The sequence below is a fragment of the Dipodomys spectabilis genome, unplaced genomic scaffold (assembly GCF_019054845.1).
Source record: "Dipodomys spectabilis isolate Male_0828 unplaced genomic scaffold, ASM1905484v1 ptg000215l, whole genome shotgun sequence".
Classification (NCBI taxonomy): Eukaryota; Metazoa; Chordata; class Mammalia; order Rodentia; family Heteromyidae; genus Dipodomys; species Dipodomys spectabilis.
Genome location: NW_024870892.1, coordinates 4,457,310 through 4,470,365, shown reverse-complemented (window position 1 = coordinate 4,470,365; position 13,056 = coordinate 4,457,310). Strand labels below are relative to the sequence as shown.

The following is a 13,056-nucleotide window of genomic DNA, read 5'->3' as shown; positions in this document are numbered from 1 at the left end:
GAACTTGCCTTCTAAGGTCTAACTTCCACCCAGTAGGCCCAAACTCCTCAAGGCTTCACCACCTCCCAATAATGCCGCTGGCTGGGGTCAAGCTGCCGGTGCGTGGACACTACCGTTTATGAGTGCATGTTTCAGAGAACGCATGAAGAAAGAAAACAGTGCTGACTTCTGGATATTTGTTGTTTGAGAGAGGGTCTGGCTATATTCAACCCACTGGCCTCCAATTTATAATCTTGCCTTAACCACCTGAGTGCTAGAATTACAGGTGTGTACCTCTAGACTGGACCTCTGTTTGATTTTGAATAAGATGTTGCGCCTGCCTAGCCCTTAATTTCCTCAATTGCAAAATGAAGGGTGCACTGGGAAGGCTTCCCAGGCCCTTTGCAGAGCTATGATTTACCTTCCGCTTTTGGTTGTGTCAACTGAAACATTAGAGATTCTAGACTGAATTTTGCAACCAACATTTACCTGGGAGGAAATTTGGGGGCCGCATACAGCTGCCTAGATCACACATGTAATCTTGATTCTTCAGGTCTACCATCCTATTATTAGTATCATTGTTATTATTACTATTATTAGTGAATGCATCTATCTTTTATTGCCATGTGAATCAGGGTGTGCTGTTTTTTCATAATAATTTCCCTTCACACTCAGAATACTAGCCTTGGTCATTTTTTTTTCCAGAGGGGGCTTCATGGATTCATCATTCTCATCACTCCTCAGTCCCCTTTGAAATACCTCACAGCCCGGTGTGCTAGCTTATACCTATCATGCCAGCCTGTGGGCATCTGAGGCAAGACGACTGTGAAGCTGAACAGCATGGTCTATTCATCAAGACCCTGACTACAAAAAAAAAAAAAAAAGCAAAACAAAACCCCAAACCAAGCAAAATCCAATAACAAAATTAGAACAGCTCAAGATCTAAAGGTTTTAGGTATCCACAGCTAAGCTGATATGATTATCAAGACAAAAAGTTGCTAGGGTACAAACCTGGAGTCTTTTTTTTTTTTGCTGGTCGTGGAGCTTGAACTCTGGGTCTGGGCACTGTTCTCAGCTCTTCAGCTCAAGGCTAGCACTCTACCACTTGAGCCATAGCACCCACTTCCAGCTTTTTCTGTGTATGTGGTGCTCAGGAATCGAACCCAGGGCCTCATGCATGCAAGGCAAGCACTCTACCACTGAGCCACCTTCCCAGCCCCCAAACCTGGAGTCTTTGGAGAAAGCTCTGGAATCTGACTAAAAGAGTTCTTACCAGGCACGTCATGATGTACGGTGGCCAAGGCCACAGGAGGAGGTTGGATGTGTGATCAAACACAGCTGGGGTTTGAGGCAACAGCCAGCATCAAATGGTAGACAGGTGAGAGGCCAGACCTCCGTAAAACAACAGCTGCCGCTATCGCATGGCACTGTGTGGTTTTTTTAACCTTTGGGTCATCACACCTGAATCCAGAGATCCTGATCAAAGGCACCATTCCCGCTGGGAATTGCCTCAGTTCTTAACCCACAGAACTTTCAAGCATAATAAAAATGATTCTTGTGGGTCACAACATTTTGGGATATTTGTTATGCAATAGTAGAAACAGAGATGATCGTATTTTCCTTCTACAACAGACTCCCACATGAAGATTAAAGAAAAATACATTTGTTGTCTATTTTGTCTTCACTGAGGAACCACTAAAGCCAAAATGCTGTGTTGAATTTGAAAAGAGAAAGAAGCTTGGTCCCGAATTTAAATTTCTAGAGCACAGATTCTTTGGAGACACATAGTTACAACAGTCCCAAGAAATTTTTTACCGTTAAATGTCCTAAGATTATGAGGAGATGATAAACACGGGCTTAGCAGTGTACTTTTCAAGTAAATGCTTAGGCAATTAATTACAAACAATCTGCAATCCTTTTTGTGGATTTTTTTTCTGGCCCAAGATACAAATATGGGGGAGAAGAATCAAGATGGTGGTGTAGAGACAGGGATTGAGTCTCCTTCTGATCGAACAGGGCCTCTATGAGCACAGAACTCCACCTCCAGAGAGATCACCACACAAACCAGAAATAATCAGAGCTTGGTACGAAGATTCAGATTAAAGCATCCCTCAGAGGGGGGAAAATCACAGAGGAACCAAAGTAATTGACTCCCAAAGAGAGGCTGCAGCCACAGGCTCCCCTTGGAAAACTTTCCTGGTTTACTATGGTCTTCTTCCCTCTCTCTTTTTCCCCTGGCCACCCAGCTACCCACCAGTGACGCTGTGGGACCAGCAGACCTCAGCCACATACCTGGGATCCAGAAGCTGAATCTTGGAACTGAAAAACACGGCCTCTGCAGCACACGCTGGGGACACTATTTACAGAGAGCCAGCATCTCCAGGAGATGCTGTGGGATTCAGCCAGACTCAGAGGGATGCCTAACACCGGGGAGCGGTGACAAAGCTATTTACCAGGTTGCTACAGAACTCCAGGACCTCTAACAGTGTCCCACCCAAACCTCCCCACCCGCACTAGGGCTGCCATGCTCAGAGACAACGCATCCCTATGAGGTTGCTGCAGGCCTCCATGGGAAGTGGGAGGTATCCCGCCCCAAAGCCCCAACCTCCACTCTTCTGGCAGCTGCCAGACGCACCCCTCTCCACCTGCATGCAACACTGCCAGGAAGGGTAGGGCGACCAATCAAATGAACCCTAAAAAACCACTGGCACGGCTTGGACCTAAAAGCTCATTCGTGCACCCCTGCACAGGACACCGCCAACTGCCCACAGTGCCCACATTTGCACACAGCAAGGTTCAAAATTCTGTCCATGCGTCCCTGCATGAAATGCCACTGGCTCACCACATTGCTGGGGTCTGAGCTCAGCCGACTGCAGAAAGCCTTTGTTTGCATCACTGCATGAGACTTGGGACGCAGTACCAGAGACAGCGCCCAGCTGGACCCAGAGTCCTGTCTGTGCCTCACTGTGCAGGACACTGCTGGCACACTGCCCACAAGGAATCCAGTAAACCACAGCCCATTACTACAGAATCTGCCTAATCATAACTGCTTCTACAAAACCTGAACCCAGATGTGTAAATCACAGTGAAAGATCACAAAATTCACGGACAAACCAAGACAATCTGCCACTCTCAAAACCAACAACTCAGAGGAGGACTCTCCCAAGACTGAAAAAAAAAAAAGGATAAATAAAAGAATCATTACACAAATGATGAGAGAATTGGCTAAAGAAATAAAAGGGCAGCTCTCTCTCTCTGTTCATTTCTAACTCTCTATCCCTCTTGCTGTTCTTTTCTATCTCTCTCTCTCTCTCTTGCTCTTCTTTTCTAGCTCTCTTGCTCTTGCTCTTCTTTTCTAGCTCTCTTGCTCTGGCTCTTCTTTTCTAGCTCTCTCTGCTCTCTCTCTGCTCTAGCTCTTTCCTCTCTCTTTCCCAGCCACGTGGAGTGCCAGCCTTGCCTGGTCCCAGCAGGTCCACTGGATAAACCTACCCCTTACCTGAATACCACAGATAAGCCGGAAACAAGTGCCTTTCAGGCGACCAGCTGGTGACCACCTAAGAATGAAGCCCTGCAGCAAGATTGTGTAAACTTTTGCCCTTTCAGGCGACCAGCTGGTGACCATCCAAGAACGAAGCCTTGCAGCAAGATTTTGTAACCTTTTGCCCCTTTCTTATGAAGACTTCTGTTATAAAAGTTTGTTATCCTCTGCATTAAATCGCACTCAGCACTCAGCATCCAAAAAAAAAAAAAAAAAAAAGAAATAAAAGGGCAGATCCAGGAACAGCTAGAAGAATTCAGGGAAGAGATGAAGAAAATACAAAACATCCAAAGTGACATCAACAAGATGAGAACTTTATACACCTTAATGAAGGAAATGAAAAAAAACTTAACAAGGAGATAGACATCATGCAAACTTCATGCAAGGACTTGAGAATTGACATTAACAAAGAGCTTGGAAATGTGAAAGGCTCTCTCTCTTCCTATTATAAAGCAAATACGAAAGTATAAGAAACACAATGAAGTTGAAAACAAGGTATATGGAGTTTAAGATAAAGCAGAAGAATTAGAACAAAAAGTCACAAATATGGAAAAAACAAGCAGAACATACCAAAGGGACATTCAAGAATTGATACATTCAGCCAAAAGATCAAATCTACATATAATTGGGATAAGTGAGGGAGAAGAATCCAAAACTAAAGGCATTGAAAAAACATATTTAACAAAACATAACTGAAAACTTCCCCAACCTCCAGAAAGAGAATCTCACCCACTTAACAGAGGCATACAGGGTCCAAGAAGAAAAAATTCTAGATATATCATAGTGAAAACGCTGGACAAGAAACAAGGAATTAATTTTAAAGACAGTAAAGACAATGAGGAAACTTTATCCCAATGGAAAGAAGACTAGCATAACATCAGCTTTCTCAACTTCACCAGCAATATATCTGACAAAGGCCTAATGTCCAAAATATACAAGGAGTTCAAAAAATTAACACTCCCAATCAATAAATGAGCAAAAGAGACCTCTCAGAAGAAAAAGTAAAAATGGCAAATTGACACATCGGGAAATGCTCAACAACCCTGGACATAAAAGGAATGCAAATCAAAATAACTTTGATATTCCATCTCATCCTAGTTAGATTGGTCTAGATAGAACTGGAATAACAACAAACGCTGGTGAGAAAAAAGGAAACCTATTGCACTGTTGGTGGGAATATAAACTAGTGCAACCACTCTGGATACATACCCCTAGTAACCCAAAGACCTCCTCCTTATGTCTTGCTTTCTGAAGTTGTACCACCTCCCTGTAGCTTCCAGCTGGGGTCCAAGACATCCACACCTGGGCTTTTGTGACATGGAGGCACTCACCCAGCTTATGCAAGGCCTGGGTTTGATCCCTAGCACTATAAGAAGAAAACTTAAGCTGGGCGCTGATGGTTCACACCCATAATTCTAGCTACTCAGGAGGCTGAGATCTGAGGATTGCAGTTCAAAGCCAGACCAGGATGAAAAGTCCATGAGACTCTTACGTCCAGTAAACTACTCTGAATATAAAGCTGGAAATGATGCTGTAGCTCAAGAGGTAGAGCACTAGCCTTGAGCAAAAGAAGCTCAGGGACAGCACTCAGCCCTGAGTTCAAGCCCCAGGATTGGCACACACACACACACATTCTGAAACATGGAAAATCATAACTGTGTATTGAGTGACTTTTGGTGAACGCTTAACAAACGGAGACCTTGTTTCTACTACAGCAGTTGGCTGTAAGCACCTGGTGCTGTCTCAGACTAGGGGCAGCATCTTCCCTGACCTTGCCCAGATGTTGGTGGTGGCCAGCAACTGTTCCCTTGTACCTGCATGGCTCCTGCTTCTGCCTCCATCTTTACATGGCCGCTTTTTGCCATGTGTCCTCTCTTGCCTTCCATGTTGAGGAAAAACACCTTTCCTTAGGTGTGACTTCATTTTAACTCAGACATTTCTCAAAAGAATTTACTTCCATATAAAGTCACATTCACAGGCCCTAGAGGTTATGAGTTCCATATACATGTTTGAGAAAGAAAACTCTTTCATGGTCATTCCTCTGCCCTTCCTTTGATGGTCTGAAAAGCCTGGGTTTAAGTAGTGATAAGTGAAAATACTAGATTATAAGGCACTAGAGACTTAAAAAGAGGGAGACACAAAAGGGAAGGTGATAAGGAGGGAGGGAATCAGAAAGAGCAATAGAAGGTGTCACACTGATCAAAGTACATTCTAATATCACAATAAAGGCCCTTTGCTCAACAAACTTAGGCTCAGACAAATAATGGTAGTTTTAAAAGAAAAAAAAATAGTGACTATCTGTGATACCTGAGCAAATAAGGTCTCTCTCCTGTCTCAGTCCCCACAAAGCTCAGTGGACTGCAGAGATGTTTAAACTGGGACCAGCCAAGCTCAATTTGCATTTCTCAAAAATCCCTTCATAATTTGGTGCACAGTAAGGGTTGAAGCGCAGAGTGCACAGCTGGTGGGCATACTGATTTGCCAATAAATGCTAATCCCCTCTACTCATAAACACCACAGACATAAGCAAAACAGCTGAGTTTATGTTTAATTTAATACCTATTTAATACCTATCAGTGAACCTAACAAGGGAGGAGAGATGGGCCGTTTTTAATCAAATGTCTCTGCCAAACAGGAATGGGCTAACAAGCCCCAGGCTAGTAGGAAGCCGTTAATGTTTACTACTCTTTTAAATATCTCAGCTTTCTTTTCTAGTTAAGGAATGATTGCTCTGACCAAACTGGGAAGATAAATTGACAGGAGAGTGGAGCAGATAGTTCACATGTATTTCTTTTTGAAAGCAGTTGTTAGCTGAAAGAAATGGGTGAGGTGAAAGACTTATAATGTGTAATTCTTGTCATTTAAATAAAACTAATGTATTTAAATGAAAAATAATTTAAACATGATTTTAATAATTTAAAAACACTGCATATTTAAAACGATTACATCTTAGTAATATTAGTATTCATCTGGAGGAATTGCTGGAGGCTGAGGGAACACTAATTTGCAAGCAGAAGTTCTGGTTTAAGTTCTAGTTTAATGGAGGGAAGGCCACATTTGCTCCACTTTTACCTCCAGGTTCTCATGGCAAAGACAGGTGGAAAAAGCTTTTGTCAAGAGATGGGAAAGCCTAGGGGGGGGCAGGGGGAGACTGGGAAGGGATGTGAAGGGTAAACAAAGGAGGAGGCTGCAATGCTTGATAAGAAATGTACTCATTATCTTGCCCATGTAATTGTAACCCTCTGTACAATATGTTCACAATAAAAAAAATAAATAAAAATTTTTAAAAAAAGAGATAGGAAAGTGATGGTCTCAAAAGGTACACAGCACATTCTCCACAATAAACTCACAAGAGAGGAAGACTACCAGACCTTTTTCCAATTGAAGAGAAAGGAAATTACACATCTCCAGAAAGCTGCCTGTCTTACATAAGGGGAGAAGACCGTCTGAGAAACATTCTGAAGACAGGGCCCAGGAGTCTGGGTTCACAGGAGCACTGAGATCTGATTATACGATTATAAAACTGAGCCTGGCACTGGTGGCTCACCCCTGTAATCCTAGCTACTCAGGAAGCTACGAAGCTGAGACCCCAATGGTATAGAGTGCTAGCTCAGTATGAAAACATCCAGGTCCAGAGTTCAAGCCCCAGGACCAGCAAAAAATGGAAACAACAAAAATGACTGTAAAAATAACTGCCCAAATCAAAAGCCAAACCCTAAACTTTTACTAGCAAGTCAACAGTTCGGGGTCATAATAGGACTGTAGACACGAGCTCTGTAAATCCGGACTCTATGTAAGGAGGAGTTTCTAGGGAAACCTATAGGGAGACAAAACAAGAAGAGTGTAATGGGACATCAGAGCACCTGACAACTCTAAGTACAGAAAATATTAGCACAGCCTAACTTCCAGACTGATAAGCACAAAACTGCCTATCTAAGGTCTTTCTGCCCATGCACCTTTGGCCTAATGATGTGTGGCTTTTAGAAAGAAACTAGAAGCCATGTCATTAGGCAAGGGAAAAAAATGAACATCTGAAGAAAATAAGTATGTCTCAACCATGTCTTGGATATGGCCGAGATTTTTAGAATGAGCATATCAAGAATTTTAAATAACGCTGGGTGATGGTGGCTCATACTTGTAATCCTAGCTACTCAGGAGGCTGAGATCTGAGGATTGCAGTTCAAAGCCAGCCAGGGTGGGAAAGTCTGTGAGACTCTTATCTCTAATAAACCAGCAGAAAACCACAAGTGGTGCTGTGGTAGGGTGCTCACCTTGGGCTGAATATTTGAGGGACAGCACCCAGGCCCAGAGTTCAAGCCCCATGATCCAAAAAAAAAAAAAAAAAAAAACCAATTACAAAAGTGCAATCAAAATGCTAAGAGCTCCAGTGACAATAGTGTTCTACCTAACATTCAGGACAAGATGTTTGATATCAGCAGAGAACTGAAGCTTCTAAGAAAAACAACCAAAGTGAAGCAGGGCAGCTCAAGAGAAACAGGGCTTGGGCAGCAACAGGAACTAGGAATTCAGAGTTCAACTCTGTGTCAGTAAAGAGCTGGCGCACAGCTCCTGCTCTGTGTTCAGCTTCAACCTCTCACTGGGCGGCAGCCCAGAGCATGAAAGCAGCTTTCTCCCTCTGGCCCTGATGGAGTGCCCAAAGGATTGCTAACAAAGACACTTTTCCCGGGAACCAGACATTTGGCAAAATGACTCATCTCATCACAAAAGTGTTGGCAAAGGAAACTGTATTTTATCTCTGGGCAGGACAGTAGACATCTATGTCACAAAGACTCAAATGTCATATATTGATCAGACTCGATATCGCTGGACCCAACCGAAAATATCAGAACCTTGTAAAGTAGGAATGGCCAAAGCCTGCCAGGTATTCAGAAGAAAACAAAACGAAGCTTTTATTGAGGACTGCAGACAGGACAAGGGGGTATTCAGTGCTAGGAAATTGGGTTAATGTATCATTGACTTCCAGAGCTGGGCTAATGTACCATCCATTCCTCGCACGTGTCGGTTGGGGGAGTTCTTGGCCTTGGATGGTCAGGTCTGGACTGTCACATTTGCAGGCTCTGGGGGCTGAGTGTCAGCAGGCCCCTGCTATGCACCAGGACTCGTTGTGTTGACCTCAGTGGCCAGGAGGTGATTCCTCATCAGCATCCACACCTGTGTTCTTGGTCATGAGGTTTCCCAAGTCCCCATCTAAGCCCTAGCTCAAAATTTATGTAATAATCTGTATTTCTGAATTCTGCCTAAACAAATTTAAAAAGAATTTGTGTTATCAGGTTGTTCGGGGAAGCCAGACAACCCATGCTGGTATTTACTCATTTTGAATAGTGTACTTCATGCCCCGTGTGGCCAGGTGTGGATGTGTGAACAGTTCAGGTAGCCATCTCCCCAAGGAGCCCGGTTGTTAGTAAGAGGAAGGGTTATTAAACAAGCTAACGTTTCTTAAATTACGAACATGAAAAGTGCTGTCAAGGACATAACCTGCCAAGGGAACAGGCATCAGGTGGCATAGGGAGAAAGAGGTACAAACGGGGTCTCAAAGAGCCTCTCCTTCCCAAATTTCTGTCTAACTGAAACCTTAGATTTGTTCTTCCTTGGAAAAGGAACCTTTGCAGATGCCATTACCAGGCATTCATGCAGGGGCATGGTTGGGGTCTAAAGTTAATCCTCTGTGCTATTACAAGAATGGGCAGAATGACCAGAGTGAGGAGTTCTCACGTAACATGCATGAGTTCTAATCCTACCTAGCATTGCATAAAAGAAAATAACATCTGGATGCTGGTGGCTCACATCTATAATCTTAACTACTCAGGAGGCTGAGATCCAAGGGTCATGGTTCAAAGCCAGCCCAGGCCGGAAAGTCCCTGAGACTCTTATCTCCAATGAACCACCACAAAACTGGAAGTGTCACTGTGTCTCAAAGTGGTAGAGCACTAGCCTTGAGCAAAAGAGCTCAGGGGGAGAGTCCAGGCCCTGAGTTCAAGCTCCATGACCAACAAAAAGAAAGAAAATAGGAAAAAAAAAAGAACTCTGAGACACATTGAATGTAACAAGAAGACACCAGAGATTGGACAAATACACTACCAGCAATCCCTAGACATGGAGAGGTAGATGCCTATCAGATTCTGACTCAGCACCTTCAAAGAATCCCCAGATTTCAGGATTTGAGGACTCTAGAACTGTTAGTATCTAATGGGCATGCGCTGATTGGTTTTTGGCAGCTCTAAGAAATTAGCACGTCACAAGTTACAAATAACTGTCTATATAATCACAAGTTAGAAATAGCTGTCTGTATATGACAGACATAATTTGAGATCGGTACATGGATGGATGTAAGGACTCACAATGCATCATACGTGTGTGTTGACACATATATGTACATGTATATATATGCACGTGTATGTGCAACTATAGGTATACAGATAAATATTGATATGTAGAAATATACAGACTGATGTCTAATTGACAGAAATTATTCCATAATTTTGAGGGCAAGTATTATATTAGAGGTTATTTTAGTTGAACGTTTCTGAACAACAACTATCTAGCCTTCTGTTCCCACTATTTAATGATTTCTGTGATGATGGAGCTTGTTCACTGTATTACAGAACGTATCTTTACTATCTGCTATGCTCTAGATGTGCCTGCCTCCTCAATGCACATGTTCACACCTAATCAGCATTGTGTTGGGTGGGCAGGTGATTAACTTGTGGAAGGAAAATCGAGTGAATGGGACCCAGGCTTTAGTCCTTGTAGATTGCTATAACAAAATACCATGGACAGGGTAATTTACAAAAAACAGAGCTCTGAAAACTGCAAGCAAGACGAAGGCTCAGCAGAAAAATGGTGTCTGGTGAGAGCTGTTTTCTGCTCCATAGACAGTGCCTTCTCGTTACATTCACACAGTAGAAGGGTAAACAAGTTCCCTCTGACCTCTTTTTGCTTTTAGTTGTGAGGCTTGAACTCAGGGTCTGGACACTCTTCCTGAGATTTTCTGCTCAAGGCTAGTGCTCTACCACTTCCAGCCACAGCTGTACTTCCTGTTTTCTGGAGATAAAGAGTCTTACAGACTCTCTGCCCAATCTAGGTTGGAACCTTGATTCTCACATCGCAGCCTCCTGAGTGGTTAGGTGTGAATCACTACATTCAAGAGTCTTATGATGGAGGGGCTGGGAAGGTGGCTCAGTGGTAGAGCGCTTGCCTTGCATGCATGAGGCCCTGGGTTCAATTCCTCAACACCACATAAACAAAAAGAAAAAAGCTGGAAGTGGCACTGTGGCTCAAGTGGTAGAGCGCTAGCCTTGAGCTGAAGAGCTGAGGGACAGCGCCCAGGCCCAGACTTCAGGCCCCACGACCGGACCCAAAAAAAACAAAAAAAAAAAAGAGTCTTGTGATGGAATCTAACAGCCAATGTGGGAAGTGATTACAGTGCTCTGCAAAGGTAACAGGGTGGGTCATGAAAGGTGTAGCAAGGAATACCCTAATCTTTTTTCTGCCCTTTGCCCTAAGTCTATCCCTATAGCTTATCTGTGTAAGCTTGGAAGCTTACACAGGTCCTCTAGAAATTTTAACTGTGGACTTCCCTGCCTCTACAATTATGAAAAATAATTTTCTGCTGTTTATAACGAACCCAGTTTGGGGTATTTCCCTTTAGCAGCCCAAAGGATTATGACTATGACATTACTCTACTCACCTTTTCCTGATAATTCACAATAAGGAGGCTTTCCATATATATAAAACTTCAAATTATGTAACCAGCCCTAATATACACATCCCAAAGATAACTTGTGTCTCAGCTGGGAACTGTACTAATTTTGTCATTTGCCTTGGGGAGAACTGGCATACCTTCCAAACCAACTACTCACCTGAGAAAATCGAACCTTGTTTTCTACTTACTCAGGAGGCATTATGTCTTTCAGCCAAAGTTCATCCTTAAGATTTTTGCAAGTTAGGTCATTTGCAGGAAAATGGATGGGCCTGGAGATTGTCGTGGTGAGTTTGCAAGATAAGCAAACTCAGAAAGACAAATATGAAAGTTTTCCCTTACATGTAGAATCTAGACCTAAACAGTACTAATAATAATGATAACAAAACAATGCTAAGATGATAAAAATAGGATAAAATTGTAAAAGGGTGATTTTAGGTGGAAGTCAGCAGGAGGGAAAAAGAGGAAAGGTAATGATCTAAGGAGGAATATGATCTAAGTAATATTATGTATGTTTGAAAACAGCATCACGAGACCAATTAAAAAAAACTGTTCAAAATAGAGGAAGGGTGGGAAAATGCAGGCATAACATCCAACATATATATGTGAAAATGAAAATACGAACATTGAAGGGGCGGAGGGGGATGGTTGGGAGAGATGAGGGAGGATGATGGAAGGGGTGACATTGAGCGAGATGCACTGTACTCAGAAACTGAGCCATGGAATTGAAACCCCTTTGTATAACTACTAGAAGGTAAGGTTTAGGTTTTTTAACCCCCCCCCCCCCAAAAAAAAACAAAACCCAAAACCAACTATTCAAAGGATGGGATGAAGAAAGAAGAGCTAAGAAAGAGTAATAGAGTGAAATTGAACAAAGTACACTACCAGTGTGTAGTAAATATCACAACAACAATGTGTATAATTGATCTGTTAATAAAAAAATTTAAAAAGGTTTTGTAACTTGAAAAGATTTATCCCAGGTGTTTTATGGCTTGTTCAAAGGAGTTCTTAGTTTTGCTTCTGCTTAACCTAATCCAAGTGAACTGAAACAATGTTGAGATACCAGCTTTTCTAGATTCCTATCATCAGCAAATAACAATGTTGTCTCTTTTGGAGGATTTCATAGTGACATTGTTTTGCACAGGAATACATCTTTCCCTACCCAGGGCTTGGTGGGGATTGTTGGTTCTCGGCAAGGACTGGGCATCCTCTTCCTAGGAATACACCAGCTCTGGCCACATACTAGCTGAGTGATTACCCCCCACACACACCAAAAAAAGAAATCAGGCTGTTTAACTCTGTTTAACCTCGAGGTCCCCCCCTGTAAGACAGTAGTGCTTAACGCAGGAAGATTATACAAATTCATCATCAGTGGACGCACTGGTGGCTCACATTTGTAATCCGAAGGCGGAGATCTTAGCATTGCAGTTGGAAGCCAGCCTCTTATCACCAACCAGAAGAAAGCCAGCAGTGGAGCTGTGGCTCCAGGAGTAGAAAACTAGTGAAAAAGCTAAGGGATAGCACCCAGGCCCTGAGTTCAAGACCAAACTGGCACAAAAACAGCCAAGGGCCAGAGGCTCATGTCTATAACCATATATATATGATTATATATACATATACACACATGCACACATATGTATGTATACATACATGTGTATACATACATATGTGTGTATACTATATATATAGTATATAGTTATATATATATATACATACATACTACTGTATACCCAGAAAGGTGAGATCTGAGGATCACGGTTCAAAGCCAACCCGTGCAGGAAAATCCGAGAGGCTCTCATCTTCAATTACCGCGCCCCCC

The 13,056-nt window shown here is 42.8% G+C and overlaps 1 protein-coding gene across 1 annotated transcript in view; it reads left to right on the top strand.

Moving 5' to 3' along the window:
- Positions 1-1,287: 1,287 nt before the first annotated feature.
- Positions 1,288-13,056, top strand: part of Arglu1 (arginine and glutamate rich 1) — a 30,003-nt gene continuing 18,234 nt past the window's right edge. Inside the window, exons 1-2 of the mRNA XM_042696972.1 lie at positions 1,288-1,294; positions 6,698-6,703. The gene's annotated coding sequence lies outside the window, so the exon portion shown is untranslated. The remainder of the gene's footprint in view (positions 1,295-6,697; positions 6,704-13,056) is intronic.